Genomic DNA, 20,847 nt, shown 5'->3' on the forward strand with positions numbered 1-20,847 from the left:
TTTATTGGTAGTTTTTATTCATCAACACTGAGGCTGAATGATAACAATATGGTCTCCCACTTTTAAGTACTACTTAAACATTTTACATGTGTGGATGATATAAATCTTCCTGAATCATAAATAAAAATATTTTTATTATCTACTCAGTTAAATCCAGTGATTCTCATTGCCTCTCAGAGAGAGTGTCTTTCCTTTTATTGACATTCAAAAATCTCTAGTGCTACTTCTAAATATTTCTTTATATTCAACATATGTCAATGACTCTGTCTTCTGTATATACCATATTCTCCAGACCATCCTCCTCACAACAAGACATTCTGTCTTTACTCAAGAAATTTTCCAGACTGTTTAAGAGCAAGTTAATTACACTTATGTTCCTTTATTTTATATCAAATTGCACTCGAATAGATATCACTTTAGGAAGAGTCTGAGTCTCAATACTCATTTATTACTAATTAAAATCTCAGGGAGATGTGCCACAGTATATAATTTCTCTCTTAAAGATATGACTATATGTGTATGTATAAATAAGCATAATGATTGATATGATTTAATGATTAGGAAGATAAGCACAAAGCAGGAAGAGTGAATGCAAGGCAGATTGAAGTGATAAGGTTATATTATACTGCACAGGAGCATGCTGGCTACACATCAAGTATGTGTATGTCTGTGGATCTAATGATTTGCAGATATGGTACCAAGCTTGTATTTTTGGGAGAGAAATAGATCTTTCTTTATAGGACTTTTATTCTCTTTTTCAAGTTAGAACAATTACCTGTGAGTTCTTAGATACTAACTCTAAGTTGTCAATAAATGTTATATAGGTAACAAAAAATGAACCTTGGACTTCATAACTATTCTCTTGTCCTTGAGAGTGAATATTATTTGGCCTGGGGATAATGCAATTAATTTATATTGAATTGAAGATCACTTACTTTTTGTAATTATCTGTAGACACAAGACTCATTTTTAGAATACATCTTTTATGTTTGTTAGCTTATTCAACTGTTTACCTTAAATTTGTGAAATATATAATTTCTTAAAAATGAAGTTAAAGCTAAAGCTATCACTACTTTAAATATGTCTATGTATTTGGAATGTTATGAAATTATTTTCTCAATTTATTGAACTATTGTTATAACCCTTTTTAAATTTAGGTGATCATTTCACTGATCAAATATTAATACATAAGGATGCAATTGAAAGTATATAGCTACAAATTTCATAAGGCTTTAAAAGGCTTATACAAAAGCAAACTTGGATTGAAACATGAATTATACAATTTTATTATATAATTATATTGCAAAAAAAATGAAACAAGGGTCAAATAAGTATACCTTCTGTCACAGCTTAAAGCTATCAACATTCTTTTCAGTATCCTTTCTAGTCTTATTAAAGCCAGATGACAAATTTTCAATAAAAGAGTAGTAGGTGGATTTTTTCCTATTAATATTTGGGTATATATTTTGAAGAACAAAAAGATAGGTTACCAATGATGAAAATCTAAATACTATGGTAGCATAAATATTGACAAATGGATCCTGTACAATACTTGAAACACACTTCACATTCTCTTAAAGTAAGCATTTAGATTAACCTGCTGATTATTGATCAATTAAGCCATTTGCAATTTTCAAATAATATAAACTAAAACATAATGCACACTAAATATATCTTATAAATTGAATATTAATGTTATTAAAGAAAGAAGAGGCTTTAGTTGGTGAATTAATGTAACACTGAGTTTAGATGCTTATTAAGATTATTTTTTCTAATTATCTAGAAATATTGTTCTTACATCCCATCAAGAAAATTTTATTAGTAAACTAAAGAGGGAAATAAATTTTATTCATGAACAGTTTTATTATACTTTTCCTGGTTATAGGTTGTTTCTATATGAAGTCGCAATTAGTATTTTATTTTTTAAATATAATTTTATTGATTTCACAGAGAAAGGGAGAGGGAGAGAAAGAAACATCAATGAGAGAGAACTGTTGATTGGCTGCTTCCTGCACTCCCCCAACTGGGGATCAAGACTGCAACCCAGGCATGTGCCCTTGACCAGAATCAAACTCAGGACCCTTCAGTCTGCTGGCCAAAGCTCTGTCAATGGAGCCAAAATTAATATTTTAGGAAAAATAAATAAAAGAATAATAGAAAAGCCCTATCATTTTTTTTGTTTAATAAAAATAACTTAATAATTGGGATTTTATATTCTACAAAAAGGACTTTAATTGTATGGAATCAATAAATGGTTTTGGTTTCCATTTAGCACATATTCCATTTTAATTATGGATTATATTTACTTTTACTCAGATTCTACTTAAAATAATTATCTCACTTTATATTTAAAAATACTTATTATTGAAAAAGTGAATGGATCAAGCACTAATAAATATTTTATTTATTAAAAATAAATTTTTATTAATTGTAATGGTTCTGTGTACAAAATTTTGTGACATTCCTTCAAGTAATTGAACTAAGAAATATACTGTCATGCTATATAACAACTATTGTATATATTCTCTGTGGTAGTGAAACGTACCCAAAACTTGCAGATTTAAGAATAATTATTCATAGTCATTAGTATAATTAATAGTAATCACAGAACAATATTAAAAGGGAAATACCATAAAGCAGAAATATTTAAACAGAAATAATTAGGGAATAACAAAAAATACTGGCATCCAACAAAATAATAGATTGAGCTTCTTTTAGATGTACCAGGATATGTATGTGTATACCAGAAAATGTTTATTAGAACTTTGTCATTCCTTTTTTATATCTATTAATTAGGAGACTGTTTTAATGTTTATATGGTATAATTCTTCTTTTAGGTTTTCTATGTCATCAAAACACACAAATAATAAATACATAAGTAACTATAATAATAATAATAAATACATAATAACTATTCAAATTAATGCTAAAAACATCTATGTGTTCTAAACCCAAATTTATGGAGTTTTAAAGATGATTCTCTAAATAATACATAAATTCAAAAGTTTATAATCTATAAGAAATTTCTATCTTCAGCTCTAAGCAGTTGAGAGAGAAGAGAAATAACTTACTGATGAACTTCTCTTAGGGTGATCTTTAATAGAGATTTTGGTGAAGTGGCTCATATCAAGTTATTCAAATAGCTATAAATGGATACTTTTTGAAATGTAGTTAATAATACTCATTGAGTACTAACAAATATGCCTAAAACTATAATCCATAGGTAATATTATACTCACCTATATACCATATTTTCCGGCGTATAAGACTACCGGGCATATAAGACGTAAGACGACCCCCCCTAATTTTACAGTTAAAACATAGGTTTAGGCCTATATTCGCTGTATAAGGCTCCCCCCCAGTTCCGATGCAACACCAGTTCTTTTTTTAATAGACCACCTCTCTGACTCTGGCCAATCTGAGCAGACTTTTTTTCGTTTCAAAAGTCGTCTTCTACGCCGGAAAGTACAGTATATAAAACCCTAACATACAAATAGACTGAATGGTGGAGTAACCAGTCACTATGAAGTGTGCTGACCACCAGAGGGCGCACGCAGAACATGGTAGCTCGCAGCAGGTGGCAGAGTGTGAAACATGGTGGGCATTGACCGTGGCGGGATGGTGGAGCAGGTGAGCATGGGCACCAGACCAAGGTGGGGCACCAGCCACTGTCATAGTGGTGAGCCTCTGGTGGTTACTGAAAATTCTTTGCTCCTGCACACCACAGTTCCACCGGGTGCTCGCACCTGCTGACAGCACCAGAGCCGCAGCTCATACACACAGCTGGCACCCAACAACAGTTTCAATCTCTTGGCACCATCAGCGGGTACAAGCGGCGGCTGCTGAACCCACACCCCTCTGGGCTTCTCCATCTTTCCCTGCTCTGGTCAATATGTGTCATAGCACCAACCATTCTGCCATTTGGTTGATTTGCATATTAGCCTTTTATTATATAGGATAGAACAGATAATATGTAGAAAAATAAGTCCAATTTGAAAGACTAGTTTCCTGGATGACTGAAGTACTAATAAGAGTTATTTTATTTCCTTTCTATGAGTCTTGTCCTTGAAGGTTTACTTCCTTCTGTTTCTCAACATGTTAAGCTAAACAGCTTCATTTACTGAATGGCAGATGTGGGAGACTTTTCTACATTTTTTTTTCTGATTGCTGCTCTTCTGTTATTGGTAAATACTATGTGAGGAAAGAACTTTGGATAACACCAAATTTCAAGCATATTGCTATCCTTATTAACTAATCTTTTAATTTTTGTCATGTTTTTTTTTAAAAAAGAACCTCAACTTTTTATATCATTTCTACTAACATGCTACATTGACCAATAAATTAAGAAATAACTTATGTCAGCAATAGGAATTGAAAAATTCAGAAAATTCTATGGAGAATACAGCCACTAAAAGAAAAAACATGTCCATAGTTGTATAAAAGAAGATGCATTATTGTCCTAACTCATCTCAAAAAGCATTTCCTAAACTAAGTTTGGGGAGGAGGGGGAAATGGTGTTCTGAAAGATGTTAAAAAAATAGTCTGTGAAAAAGAAAATGGAAAACTAAAAGTAAATATAAATAAATGCAAAAAAAAAAAAGGAGGGGGAAAAATAAAGGAAGGAATAAAGGAGTAAATCACTGTATACCAACTATAGTTTTTAGCTATATATATAGTTGATAAAGTTGATATAGTTGATAAAGATATATATATATATATATCTTTAGTCACAGGTTAAATATCACATATACCAATAAAGTTCCACTAACTTCTATACATTGGATATAATGTCATGATTGGCAAACTGCATTCCGAGAGCCAAAAGCTGCATGTATCTCTTTGGCCCCTTGAGTGTGGCTCTTCCATAAAATCCACTGCCTGGGTGAGTCTATTTTGAAGAAGTGGCGTTAGAAGAAGTTTAAGTTTAAAAAATTTGGCTCTCAAAAGATATTTCAGTCGTTGTACTGTTTATATTTGGCTCTGTTGATTAATGAGTCTGCTGATCACTGCTTTAAGGCAATATACACCACATCAAAGACTGCAACTTCCTTGTTGAACAAATGCTCTGGCTATTGTTCCTGCATTGATATATGGGCAGACTATATTGCCCAACCATTGCATTGTCTATAATCCAGTTAGTAATTTAGTTTCTTAAATAGACAAATAAGGCCTGTTTCCTGCTTTTATAAATACAATTTTACCAGAATCAGCTACACCCATTTGTTTACATATCATATATCACTACTTTTGCTCTACAATGGCAGAGTTGAATTATTATGATAGACTTGAATAGCTCACAAAGTCAAATTTCCCTGGCCCTTTACAGAAAATATTTGTTGACCTCTAATCTAGTTGGTAATATCATGTATCTTATTATGTAATTTCAATATATATTTGTGAATTTCTATAATATGGTTATAACAGAGGGGTTGGGGTGCTAACCCCACGCAGTTGAAAATCCATGTGTAGCCTAACGGGTTTGGCTCAGTGGATAGGGCGTCAGCCTGTCGACTCAAGGGTCCCAGATTTGATTCTGGTCAAGGGCGTGCACCTTCGTTGTGGGCACATGCCCAGTAGGGAGTGTGCAGGAGGCAGCTGATTGATGTTCTCTCTGACCAATGTTTCTTTCTAATCAGTTTCCAGCTCTCTATCCCTCTCCCTTCCTCTCTGTAAAAAAATCAATAAAATAATTTAAAAAAAAGTAAATCCATGCATAACTCAACAACAGTACAGGTAATTAGTTTGATAAAATCTGTAAGTGGACCTGTGCAGTCCAAAGCTATGTTGTTCAAGGATCAATTGTGTGTGCATGTGTGTATACATATATGTGATTGCAGGCTCCTCCCTGGCATGGGCCCTGGGTAGAGTGCTTTCAGGAGGCAACCAATCAATGTGTTTCTCTCACATTGATATTCCTCTGTCTTTCCCTCTCTTTTCCACTCTCTCCAGAGATCAATGGAGAAGTATCCCTGGGATGGGAATTAAAAACAAACCAACAAACAGCAGAAACCCCTACACTAATTCATGATCTTTGTGAAATAATCTCTATTTGTCTGCCTAAAGCCAGATAATTGACTAAATGGTTCACTAATTCTGAGTGGAAATAAATAGTGCATCACAGGCTAAAAGCTACATTGAGAACAATTTACTATACTCTAAAAAAATATTATTTTAGGTAATTTCACTCTCTTACTTGTGCTTCTTTCTAGTATTGATTTAAAAATATATTTTGGTATAGTTACTATGCAGCAAATACTGAAGTTGTATTTAAATATACAATAAAACAACATATGAGTTTTACAATAGATATATTGATTTGTATCCTATAATAGTTTGGAAAGAGGATTCTACTGCAAACAATACAAAAAAAAAAAAAAAGGCAAAACAAAAAGTGAAGCAAAACTCAATATTAAAATGACATTTCTGACCAGTTAACTTTTTGAATGTTTTTATATATTCTTGAAATACCTTATGATTTAATATTTATTCATTAGTTAGAAACAGCATGATACTGTACAAATGAGCAGTTAACTACTTCTTTAGAGAAAAGTCTTATTGGCATGGTTGATTTATTGTCAACCATTGCTCTCAATTTATGCAATGGGATACCTTTCTAGACATTTCTAGTCTTCAGGCAATCCAATTATGATGACAAGAGTTTCCTTCCCTAATAAGAACTGAAGAATCAGCAAGAAAAATCTTTGGTTGGAAAACAAATTAAAGATGGGAAATATATAGTATTGAACTCTTTTAATTATAGAGTTTAAAATTTATTTTATACCATATTAACTGAAATGTTTCAGATTAATAAATATACATATTTACATTAATGAAAAATGCAGTGAATTTGAAGTGCATCTTCTAATTATGCTAACTACTTGAGAGCTCAACTGGTCTTGGTTGTGCTTCTTTAGAAATGGTATTTAAATTCCCTCACTCTTAGTTTCAGGGCTAGCAAAGGTGCTTAGCACATAAACAAAATCTCCCAGTGGTGGGCAGGAAGTATTTGATAAATAACAACTCTTAACTTCACTTATCTTCCATCTCTATAAAACACTCATGCATGTCTTCCTAAACTTTAGCCAGGTATGGTTTTCCTCTGATCTCTGAATGATTGTGTACTGGCCAATACTTGGGAACACATAAGAAGAACTAAATTAATCAATTCGCGAACAATGAAAACTATATCCATTTTCCTGGAAATGAGGGTCGGTACCACCAACAGAAGCCATTATTTGCTCCATGGCTATATCAGTATTAGCTATTACAACATAGTCTAGAATTCTTGAAGTTTGTTTAGAATCACCATGACCAATGGCTATGGGTCAGTGCTCAGTGAGGACAGTGACATGCTTAGATTTTTCTCAGTGTGCAGCCAAACTTAGGGAGAATGTTCCATGTAATGAACCACTGTTTCTAAACACAAACATCAATATAAACTGGTCCAATTCATAAAAAAAAGTTTTAATATCTGAGAAAATATTGTAGACTAAATATTATTCAAGGTATTTGGGATATATCAATGTTTGATGTAAAAACAGTTTGTGCTCTCAATGACTTTAAAATAAAATGCACGAGGCAAAAAATAGACAAAAAGTGAAGTAATATAGTAAAAATATAGTATAGTAAAATATTAAGAAATAGATTTAAAAAGTAAAATAGTATATAGTATAATATAATGAAATTTAAAAAAAGATAAGAGTACAAAGACGATCACTGCTTTTATAACATACTAGGGGCCCAGTGCATGGATTTGTGCACCATGCAAGGAACTGTGAGCTGTGAGGCTGTAGTAGGCACAGGGGTGGGTCTGATCCCAAACTCTGCACCCCTTTCCAGCCCCTCCCACTGCAAACCCCAATCCCATGTCTACCTGCAGCCTCACACCCATCACTAGCACCTGCTAACAGCATGGCGTGATCAGGACCAGCACTGGACACTGACAGCAGGTGCCAGCGGCAGCTCCAAAGCTGACTACAGATGCAAGCAGGGCCAGTGCTGGCAGTGGGTCCAGCACCAGGCAGGACCATAGGGCATGGGAGCAAAGAATTTTCAGTAACCACCAGAGGCTCATCACAGTGACTGGTGCCCTGCCTTGGTCTGGCATCCCTGCTCATTTGCTCCACCATCCTACCGTGGCCAACGCCCACCATGTTCCACACATGAACTCTGGTGGTCAGCACATGTCATAGCAACTGGTTTTCCCACAGTTTGGTCTATTTGCATATTAGCCTTTTATTATATAGGATAATTGGAAGGAGGGTGAAAAACCCAAATCTAAGGATTAACAGCACTAATTTTCAGTTTCATCAAAAATAGGGAGAAAAAATAATTCCTGATATGAATCTCACTTCTATGTCTGTGGAGTGCCCGGGAGGAAATGGCACTGACATAATGAAATGCTGCTCTGTGTGTGGGGTGAGCAATTTGCTGACTTACAGTTGGAGCACCAGATGAAGGATGACATTCCTGACAAAGCTCCTGAGAAAGGAATTTAGAGATGGGGTGGGATTTAGAGCAGAATTTCTCTTATAGGTACTACAAAAATTTATTAAAGAAAAAGGGCAGTGTGATAACTCTCCAGAAAGAATCTTTTCTCCTAACATTCAAGTAGGAGAGGAGCCAGAAATTAATTCCCTGTGCTCTACAATTGAGGGAGAAGTTATCTGTAAAATGTGAGAGACAAGTGTTAGTTTCCTAGATGCTTGTGCTTTTGTCAAAAAAGTTATACAGGTAGCTTTTTGTTGGAGGGAAAAATCAGATAATCTAGGGAGATTTGGAGCACTTAATTGGGAATAATATAAATCCTGATAGAGGCAAGAAAAATGGACATCTTTAAGATTTTCCCCTGTGACATGTTGGATTCTTGAGCCAGATCTGAAATAGTGCTCCAGGGCCACCAAATGGTGTGGAATAATGATGCCTGAAAGGCCTGTGAATGGGAACTGAGACAGCTGTGAATAGACAACAACTTAGTATCATGATAGAGCAGGAATATTCGTCTCAGCCTGACACCTGACCCTCCACATGAACTATAAGTCTACTACCAGTACAACCTTGCAAGTCACTGCTGGGACCAGTGTCTTCACTTCCCAACCAGGGCATAAAAGGGGTAAATATTGCCTAATTCTGTGCATCACATTTGAGCTGCCTATGCCAGGTCATATTTTGTAGCCATCATCCCTCTTGGTTGTTATTGGATGTAGATGTACCTCATTCCACATTTTTTTGAGTCAGTAACTGGGCATTTTAAGAAAAAAATATAAATTATGGTAATGACTGGGGAAAGGAGAATTGACTCTTCTGCATGTATCTATCTTAATTACCTAACTAACATATATTCAGAGGTTGTAATAACTTTGAAATCATGCTAATTACAAATGAAATTAGTAGTTATGTAGCACTGTGTACATGAGTCCACTTAAAAGTATCCAAATTAACATGCATGCAAATGGACATGTACCAAATGGACACTCCTCTCTTATTGGGGGCTGGAAACAACATTGGCAATTAATTCTTTTTGTTACACACACACACACACACACACACACACACACACACACACATATTTTAACACATATATTGAGCACCTATTTTATACCAGTTAACAACAAAATAGACAATGTAGTGATTGGAGGAGAGAGAAAGTTTATCATGTCACAGGTTCAGTAGAAAGTTAAAGTGATGAAATAGAAAGTGTCTGAGGAACTAGTTCAGATTGAATGGTCAGCAAAACATTCTGGGAAAGTTATATGTAAGTTTAGCTTAGAAAACACTGAGTTACCAGACTATTATGACCTCTGAATGCATATATATATATATATATATATATATATATATATATATACACACACACATAAGTCTGGTACATGAATTCATGCATGGGTGGGGTCAGGCCAGCCTGACCAGGGGGATGGAACATGAGTGATTGGCTGGCCTGCCTGCTGGTTGAAATCCTGGTCTAGGGGACCATTTGCACATTAGCCTTTTATTATATAGGATATACACTGAGTGACCAGATTATTATGCATTCAGAGATAATAATCTGGTCACTCAGTGTATGTACTCCACACAAGGAATTCTCGAGAGAAAGATCAGAGGAAGGAGAATTCAACTCAGCTGGAACAGCTGGTACAATAGCCTTATGGTTGGACTGACTTAGATTGATATTTGTGAAATAAACAAAAGCCAAATGGGTCTGTACTGACGGACAGGGGACAATGGCACTAGGGGAAGTTGGAGAGAGCAGTGCCTGTAGATTTGTAGTGTAGCATGCCATTGGAGGCTTACGATAGGGGCAAGGCATGACATGATCTGTTTGGTTTTAAAAAGAGCACTCTGGTTGCTTTGTGGGCAAAGTATAGCTAGGGCTTGAGAGGAAGCATGGAGACCTATTAGAAGAGCAATGTTAGAACTCCAGGGTAGGCAGTAATAGAGACAGACAAGATTAGAGAATGACAGGTTCTTCTCCATGGCATCTGGGTTTTACTGAATTACTAGGCACCCTCCCACCACATTTATACTGTACTAATGTTTTCAATGCCTCTCAGTACCTAATGAATCTCTCCTCAAATACTTCATTTATTAGAGATAATTCTGTTCTTTCCTGAGAACCCATTATTTTGATATTATGCATAAGAGTCCCAAAAAGTCAAATTGACTATTCAATAACTTTTCTACAAGTTATTGATTTCCTATATTATCCCTAATACATGAATGTTGAATGAATCCTGAATGAACCTGTGAATGAATCAGATGTGATGAAACATTCACATCTTGTTTACAGCTTCAAATTCTAGCTCTGTTAGGTCATTACAGATGTGCTCTTCCTTTTTCTGGCTGCATCAGTCATCTGTCCATGAATGGTCAGGTGTTATCAGTGACTTTGAGGAGTATTTTATTTCACTTCTTAATGCTTCTTTTCAGTCCTCTTTGTTTGTAGATGCTCTGAAATATCTGGTTTTTTTTCTAATCTTTTTTTTTCTAACCTTGCTTCTGATTGCTAATATATTTACTAATATACCTACTTAATAAACTGTTTACTACTCTTCTAGGCATATTCAAATAGTTGAATTAATCTTCATTTTAGTTTTTTTTGTGCAACTATTTAATTTTTATCATACACAGCAGTGCGAATTATACCAAAATTTGCCTCATGCAACTACTCATACTCAGCATATATTCCAGGTAAATGATTGTAATGTTACACATCAATTTATTAACTGATCCCTTTTGTATTCCGACCCTCAATCTAGTCCATGGCCTTTTAATATATTTAATTAAAATATTTTAGAATAAATAGGACCTTACAGAACATCAAATCTAGTAGTTTTCAAGCTTTTTAATGAGTCATTTGTACAAATGACATTTTAAACCTGAATGTAATAGAAAGCTGCTCTTTTTGAAGTAGCAAGGGAGGTGGAAACCTCCCCAACTTTCCGATAAAGTTGCTCCTGAGATGATTGGAGTAATCCATTACCCTCAAATTAATCCAGATTACAAAGAATTTATAGAATACATCTTGTTTTACATATGTGGACACAGAAAAACAGAGAAACTGATCCAATGCAAGAAAACTGCCTAGAAAGGTAAGTGGCGATGGCTTCTAAGAGCCTTAACCATTTGTGAGTGTGAGACAATAGGAGGAAAGGTTGATATCAGAACGACTTGGGGTTGAATATTGCCTTTTACCTTTTCCTACTTGTGTGATTATTTGAAATTTATTTATCGTATCTGAAAACACATACTTTTTGAGGATAGGTGGTAATTACATGCAAATTAAATTATGAGGTATAAAATACCCCCATATCTCCATTTAAAATTTTCAACTCTTTTATGGTTTATATAAATAATACATTTCATTTTATAAGTAAAATTTTGAAACTCAGGTTTTTTAAAAAAAGCCATTCCATAAGTGGCTGATCTGCACATTGAACTCATATACAGCTGAAATGAAGTCCCACAGTCCCAGTGACCACACATCTTAATTTTAAATGGAGACGAAAAATTAACAATGTTATATGTATTTGGTGTTTCATACTGTATTTCTAAAATAATAATCTTATTTGAAACCCACACGAACCCTATAAAGTATATTTTGTACCTTTGTTTAAATGAAAAGGAAACGGAAATTGAGGCGTTTTAAATAAATTGACTATGTCACACAGCTAGAAAACTGGATTTCATCTAAAACATTTTTTAGGAGTTTAAGTCAAGGACTATTTGAAATTTCTCACTCAAATATACAATACCATTAAAACCAGATTGAATGTTTGGTCATTTTGAACAAGTGGGAAAAAAAATACTGATCCTTGCTTCCTGTCTTTTCCTGTCCACGTACTTTGGTTAAATCTCAAAATTATACTATAAAAGACCGGAAATAATTTAAGAATACAGCGTTATACATTCTTTCGGGTATTTAGGGAAACAAGCAAGGCTTATTTTCTTTCCCTCCTAAACTCCTTGGTGGTTACATAAGGTTGAGATAGTGTGATTACTGAGATGCTCATCAAAACTCGATATGTACCCTTTGTGTCTAATCTGTGAATCTGGCTTCTTGGAACATGCTTCAGGCCAGGGAGACTGCTGGCACTCAAGACCCATGACAGTACTTAGGGAAAAACTTGTGCAGGCCGCAACATAAACACAGCACATGGAAATTACTCAGGATAACTTCCTCCGGGCTATTCTTTCAGCCACAAGACAATATAATACCAGAGCTCATCTAGACCTGCTGGAAGTCAAATGACTTCTGAGTAGCTTCCAACATCCTCCTTCCTAAATTATAAATCTATCTTCCAACCACAGAAGCCATAGTGTGTGTTTTCTACAGTAGTAGTTAAAAAAGTTCACACATCCACAGGGGATAAACTACATTTTCCATTTCCCTATTTCTTCTGTCTTACTTTAATAATTATATGTCAGGCCCAATGAGAAAATGCCCCCCACCACTTTTCTTTTATCCATTACTGTAAAATATAATAAAGAGATTGATGCTGAGCTCAAAATCATTTCAATATTTATGTTTCTCTGCCTATAACAGCAATATAATTTCATTGTGAAATATTTTAAAATATTAAACTAAATCAAAATTACACCAGAAGAACTCCTATATTAATGTATTTCCTTTCAGTACTAGTCTATGAACATATAAATCTGATATAGGCTTAAAGGCATGTCTGTGTAGAAGTCAATATTGATACATTTATATATTGTTTTCATATATGTATTCTTACATTATATTCTGTACATCCTCCTTAGTCATTAAATATTAATTCCCAATATGATTTCATTGGTTGCATAATATTCCATCTCATGATTTTAAACAATATTTTAAGACTTCAAATGTTTGCAGTTTCTTTCCAAGTGTTTATAAGTAATGCTAATATCAACTTACTCTTGTAAATAACCTTTAATTCTGTCACTCACTGATTACTTATAATGGAGTTATAAAAGAAAAAAAAGGGTTCACAGACTATTACTCCATCCTAGGTCTCTTGCCATATTTTGGCACAAATAACTTTCTAGTAGGCTATGAAACTTTATGTACAAACTTGGCTCTTTTTTCTGATTATTATAATAATACCAATATCTAATTTTCATACATTTAGAGATAATTAAAAGTAGAGAGAAAATTAAAACTACACAGTTATACTTCTTCAAAAATTATGATAAAACCATATCTTTACATGTGGATATATAGGTAGATGGATAACTAAATGATAGAGATAGGTAATTACACAGCCAGAGGGAAAAAAAACCCATAACCAATTAGATCTTACTGTAGAGTTGAATTTTTATTTATTTAATTCTAATAGTATAATGTGCTCATTTTTATAGATTTGTAAATACTTTTATATAAGAAGAGCACACATATTTTTATGTTGAACATTCTAATATTTACCAACATTTCAATCCATTTTATAGTTTCATTTTAGAATAAAATCCTCGTTTAATGTTTAATTAATGTATTATGAAGATTTAACTTGAATTTTGATTATAATTCAATTAATATATACTCTATATACACATAAACAATATTAATTTATGCTATCCTATATAATAATAGAGGAATTTGAAAATTTTCCGGGATGCTGTAATGTCAGGATCACTCAGCAGGCAGCATGCACAGTAGGCACAGGTGGGTGGGGCCTTGCAGCATTGGTGATGGGGGCTGGGCCATGGTGGAGGTTAGGCTGGTGTGTGCAGAGGGAGGCCTCCTCTGTGGGTCTGGCCCCAGTGGTCCTCAAGCTTTCCCTGAGGCCTGGCCCAGGGTCCACAGGTCTCCCCCAACTTTGGCCTACTTCTTTGGGGCAATTTATAAAAGTGCCTGGGATGGGTGGGCGGGGCTTACTTCTTTGGGGCTCTCACACTGTGACAGGGTATAGGCCAGGCTGGGGGATCACCCCCCCCCCACAGTGCACGAATTTCATGCACCAGGCCACTAGTGTTCATATATGTGGAAATGTTTTAATGATATTTATGTTTCATAGAATTGTTTATAATTTATTTATCTTCATTAAACTACTCCTGATGATCAGAGAGGATGGCTTCCTGCAAGTTTATTTAAAGCTAACATATATAAACTTGGTATATGTTGTGTTTGAGGGAATTCCCCTCTCTTACATTATATACAACATTACAGCCCACTCTGGGCATGATTATGCCTAAAGTTTCCCCTAAAGAAGATTAGTAAAGAGAAAAGATTAAAAAAAAAAAAGTGAAAACATCATGTAAACTTATTAGAAAGTTTAACTTCCAATATGGTGCTTAGATTAAGTAAATTTTCTTCCTCAATTTTTTTGGATAAAAAAAAGAGTATGCTTTTTCTTTGTGGGGTTGTTGTTGTTTTGTATCATATAACTGTGAACTCTTCATAGTATCTAAAAGACACTTAAAAGCAGGATCTGTGTTTATAACTCTTTACATCCTCAAGGATCTGGCAGAGTACTCTGCACATTATAGATTTTTAAGAAAAAAATCATATTGGTTACCATGATGAAGCATATGGTTACTTTTCTGTCTAAGTTTATCCATTAGCAGAAAAGGAAAGAAGAAAAAGCTGCATTTCACCTTTCCACACTGCTCATGCTTTACAGATTTCAGTCACCATTCCTCTCAGGCCCTACCTCTATCTACTCTGTAATTCAAGAAATATGGTTAAGTATCAGTGTGCACTGTGCTGCGTGATCTTTATACATGGGGCAGTATATCTTAGCTTTTTCCCCCCCAAAAAAAACTTAGAATAAAAAACTGGAATAACCCTGATGTTGTAGGAAGAGAACAAGGCCTATTTTACAAACTTAGCTTTTGTTTTAAAGACAGAAAAAAAAAAATGTATTATGAACACACTTTGTCTGAACTATAGATGGAAATGGAATAGAAAGGCATTTTTATATTTTATTCCAAAATAGCAAAAGGAAAGTAATATGGCACAAAAAATATACAAGAACTTAATAACAAAAATGAATTCAAAAATAACAGATAATAACTTAAATACTAGAAGAAGAGATACTGTTTTGGGGATGTTTATAATATAGAGCAACTATTTTCAAACAGTGTACCTCAAGAATTATTTATTTTAATGTATTTTTATTGATTTCAAAGAGGAAAGAGAGAAATATAAACATCAATGATGAGAGAGAATCATTGATTGGCTGCCTCCTGCACACTCCTACTGGGGATCAAGCTGGCAACCTGGGCATGTGCCTTTGGCTAGAATGGAATCTGGGACCCTTCAGCCCTCAGGCCAACACTCTATCCACTGAGCCAAGTCAGCTAGGGCAAAAATTTTAAAACATACAATACCTGACTAGTCAGGGACATTGACCTCTTTATATTGTCAAATTAAAAAAAAAAAAAGACAACAGCTAACACAACAATACCTATCTAGAGTGAATGAATCAAAAATATACCTATTTTTTGTGAGATTGGGGAAAATATTTGGGTATGCTGCAAAATTTTAGTAATTACTTTATGTGTGCATAAGATGAAAAAGGTTGAAAATCATTGGTATAGAGAAACAAAATGAGAAAATAAATTTTAGAAGGTAGGTCAAAGAATAAAAAGTCTTAGAAGAGTACAGACTCTTGCTCTAAAAATCATCTTTGAAGAATGTTAAAGAAAAAATGTGAAGGGAAAAAAATGTGAAGGGAATTCATGAAAACAAGATACAAGTATACAAAGCAAAAAAACAGATATTTTGCATTTAGTAACTCTAATACTCAGGAGGGAGAAAATAAATGAGCAAACTGAAATACTGTCATAAACAAAAGCACACATGCATCTCTACTTCACTTTGCAATGTGAGTAGCATATTGATACACATAAAGATATAATAACAACTGCAGTTCACTCAAGATTCCTTTCAAGGCTGAAAAACATCATGCAACTTCTGATAAAATTTGTATTAATGTAGAAAGCAATTTCTTTTAATAATTGAGAACTTCCATATATCCAACATAGAAATAAGGAGCAGTATTTGGTTGTAGAGTATAGTTTAGGGATGTTAAACAGATCAACTTTCGTATAGCATTCTTCTTAAATGACAGTAAAAACATATGCTAGAAAATAAATTATAACCATTTTTACTTCCAGTTTGCTTTTAAAAAAAATGTATTTTAAAAACAAATTTGTAACGAAGAGTTATTATGTAAAGAAAACACAATCAATGTTATTAAAATCTACTTTGTGAAACTATTCAGTTTTGTTGTTACAAAAACCATGATTTTGTAGAAACTATATGGGATATAAGTGGCTGTGCGGTACACATATAATCAACAATACGTTCACGGGAAGCTTTCATCTGCTTGGCGCTCCTGTTAAAATATCTGCAAACGTAGATTATTCTAAAAGCAATGTGCTGCTCTCATATGTCCCAACTACTTCCTCTAAATCATTAAAGAAAAAAAAAAATGAATGTAGAAACCAATCACCAACCATCAAGACTTTATAAATGCCCTCTGTTAGCTATTACTGGATAAGGGCTGTGATGGGGCACAAAATGAGTTACTCCAGGATATTTTTCCATTTAAACTACTACTGCTTGAATACTTACCGTCATCATTTCTCTCCTGCGCTATTTTTCTTCATTCCTCATTATTTCTGAGTAAATTTTAGAAGTACAATCTGATCGTGCAATTACTCTGCTAGAAATCTCTATGTGGATTACCACTGCCTTCAGGATAAAGCTTGAAGTTTGAACCATATTTTCACAGATCTTCCATCATCTTGTTCCTGATTTCCATTCCATTCCTACCATGTATCCTGTCATGCAGGTATTTTTCAGAAATTATGGTTCAGCAAATAGTCCATGTGTTAGCATAGCTAGAAAGATATAAGGAAGCCAAGGGAATGAGACATTAAGAAGCATAATCTACTGCAGCTTCACACACTCCCCGCGGGGTTGCAGCATTGCCCCACCAAGGGGCTTAATAATCCCCTGCCCTCCGCACCCCCAACTCCAGGAATAAAAGATAGCTTTCCAATATGCCCAGAGAACTGCCAACCAGGTATCAGATTATGTGAAAGAAGAGGGAAAATTTCTCTGCTGGGTACATGCTCAGTAGAAGCCAAGATGGAGCAGAAGGGGTGCTTCTCCTATGAAGCATGCTCAGTAGGAATTAAGATGGTGACCATAAGGGGCAGAGCCTCACCTGGGAAAAGATTGGATTGGTTAAGGAACACAGAACCCCAGGAGATCTAGGAAACGGATTGGTTAGGGGGAGGAACCTGCAGAAGCCCATGAAGGATTGGGAAATTGATTGGTTCGAAAAAAGTGCCTGTTCCTTCCTAACCCCCAGATAATAAGACCCAAGCTAAACAAAGCTCCCTTCCACCCCTCACCTCCACTCCCCACCCCACATAACACATGCTTGCCCCTTCTTTTCCCCATTCTCTCTCTGTAAAGAGAATGCCCTTGCAGCTACCTGATGTCCGACAGCTGTACCCACTGCAAATGCAGGCTCCAAGTGCAGCCTGGGTACAGCAATGCAGCATACCTGCCCCAGTGCAGCCTGAAACAAAAGCTAAGCTAGCTAGATGGGGACAAAGGGTTACCTGAACTAATGGCATGGAATTTCTGGATCCAGGCCTTTGTTCGAGGCTTGATGAAGACAAGGCTGTACTTCTCTCATAGTGGGACAAACTGAGAAGAGACACAGGAGCTGAACCCAGAATAGTCCTTTCACTTTGCTTCTACAATAAATATAATTCCTCTCATACCTGGATCCCTGTATGATTTCCTCCTCACACCATGAAAAGGTTTAATTTCCATTGGCAACATATCTATTCTCATAGTACTGTGCCTTTGCAAATACTGCTGGTTATTCCCAGGTCACAAATTCCTATAGTATCCATCAACTTAATCTATTGTTCTTCAAATTCAAGTTCACATCATCTTCTCCTCTAAGCCTTTTGTGTCACTTAGTCCTCTCCTATCCTCAAACAGATATAACTAAAACTTACTGAACATCTTTCTTTAGAGTTGCTGATTTAATTTATTTTCTGAGCTCAACAACAATTTGATTACTCATGTTCAATCCTTTGACAACTTTCTAAAAACTTTGAGTCCTAGTTTACACTTATGTTAAATAAAACAAATCATGTTGTGATGATGAAGAAAAATGAGGCCTCTGAGGCAAATTCTCCTTAAATGAGTGATAACCTCTTATTACTTTCTCTTGCATTTCTAACAGAATCAGAGTTCTTTAGAAGTTTAATTCATCTATGTGTTTTTAAGACTTGGAGAAGTCCCTGGCAGGAAATTAGAGTAATATTGATGAGGAAAAGAAGACAAAAGATGAAATGAGAGAAGAAGAAAAGGAATAACAAAATATGATAACAGGGGGGTCAATGGAGATAACGGATACATTTGTAATACTTTCAAAAATAAAGATAGGTTCAGAGAACCAAGATGATGGCATAGGTAAACACCTGTCCTTGCTAATTCTCACAACCACATCAAAATTATAACTAAAAGACAGAACAACTAACATCCAGAACTGCTGGAAAATTGGCTGAGTGGAAGTTCAACAATCTGAAAGGTAAAGAAAAAAGTGCATTGAGACTGGTAGGAGGTGTGAAGGTGCAGAACACGCTGGCACACAGGTGTGATGCTTTTTAAATCAGGAGGGAGAGACAAGCTCGTGCTTGCTCTGAACTCCATTTCTGGGTAAGACTCTAGGGAAGTGCTAAACTAGAATTTTTGAGAACATATAGGTAAAATTGCATACCTAACTTAGTGCTCTGTATATAAAATCTGTCTTAGAGCACTAGTTAAGTATACAATTTTACCTATATGTTCCCAAAAATTCTAGTTTAGCACTTCTTATTTGGGATTCAGGAATCTGTGTTTTAACAACTCCACCAGGTGATTCTCATCATGAGAGAAGGGTGGGAAACACTGCTCTAGGGGTCCCAGAAACTATGCAGGCCAGAAGGGAGTGGCAAGAAATATGCAAAGTGATGAATAGCAAGAACCTACAACCAAGGTTACTCTACCCAACAAAGCTATCATTCAGAATTGAAGGTCAGATAAAGAGCTTCACATACAAGAAAAATCTGAAGGAGTTCATCACCACCAAACCAGTATTATATGAAATGTTAAAGAATATTCTTTAATAAGATAAAGAAAAAGTTAAAGATAAAAATTGTGAACAACAAAGTGACAACAAATACATATCTAGCAACAAGTGAATCTAAAAATCAAATGAATAAAAAATCCGATTAACAGAATAAACTGGTGAAATGTAACAGAATCAGGGGCATTGAAAGGGAGTAGACTGACAATTATCAGGGGGAAGAGGGTGTGGAGGATGAGGGAAGAGATTGTACAAATATCTTACAACTATTGATGAGGACAGTTGGGGGGCAAGGGCCTCTGGTGGGGTGGGAACCCAGTCGAGGGGAGTTATGGGGGGGAAAAGATGAACTCTGTAATAATCAGAACAATAAAGATTAAAAAAAATAAATATAAATTTAAAAAGACAGATAATTCAATTAGGTCCAGTGTAGGTAGGTAGAGATTAATCCAAATTCACATGCAAAGAGTAGCATTTCTAGATTTCATAATTCACTTTTTATTTTATTTTCTGTAAGAGACCTATTGTCACTGATGTGCATGGAAACAAATGTCCTCTTAATGTTGCTCAGTATACTGGTAGCTACTTCTCAAATTTGCTTTTAAACTGTTTTCTCAGAATTCGAGGTTTTGGGAAGTAAGTCATTGTGCTCTGACTCAGATATTTTATACTTCTATGAGCCTAAAATTAAAATACAATCCATAAGTATATCTACTTCTGTTATGGAATTTTGTACTGGAATATGGATTCTTTGTCCATCAGAGTCAAAGAATGAACCTATGGACAAAAAGTGGGTATAGCAAAGATGGAAATTTATTGAAGAACAAGTACAGACTCCCAGGTGGGGAAAGGGAAAGACTCCCACAGAAGGGGCTCCAATGTGGGGAGGGGGAAGGTCCCACTGAGTTCTTTTTCCCTGTGGTTTATAAAGGCTGCAGATTCTGGTGCCTTGATATCCCCTCTGATTGATCACTATTCCCTTAGACCAGTTACTATAGTAACTCTTAGGCTCAAAGGTGGAACCTCACATGAATATAAGAAATTCTCCCCTCCCCACTTTCCTTATTGTTTTTTATTCCCTTAGGGCTTTCTGGATAAAGGGCTTCCTTCTCTTTATTTTGTAAATATAGACCTTTTGCTGTTCCCAGATCCCTCTTTCTATGGAAATGTACCTAATGCTGTTTTTCAGCTCCCCTATTCTATGGAAATATACCTTCTGTTGCTCTCCAACTCTGTGCTTCCTTCATGGCCCCCTTAATTTCCTAAA

The sequence above is a fragment of the Pipistrellus kuhlii genome, unplaced genomic scaffold (genome assembly GCF_014108245.1).
Source record: "Pipistrellus kuhlii isolate mPipKuh1 unplaced genomic scaffold, mPipKuh1.p scaffold_m20_p_4, whole genome shotgun sequence".
In the NCBI taxonomy this organism is placed as follows: Eukaryota; Metazoa; Chordata; class Mammalia; order Chiroptera; family Vespertilionidae; genus Pipistrellus; species Pipistrellus kuhlii.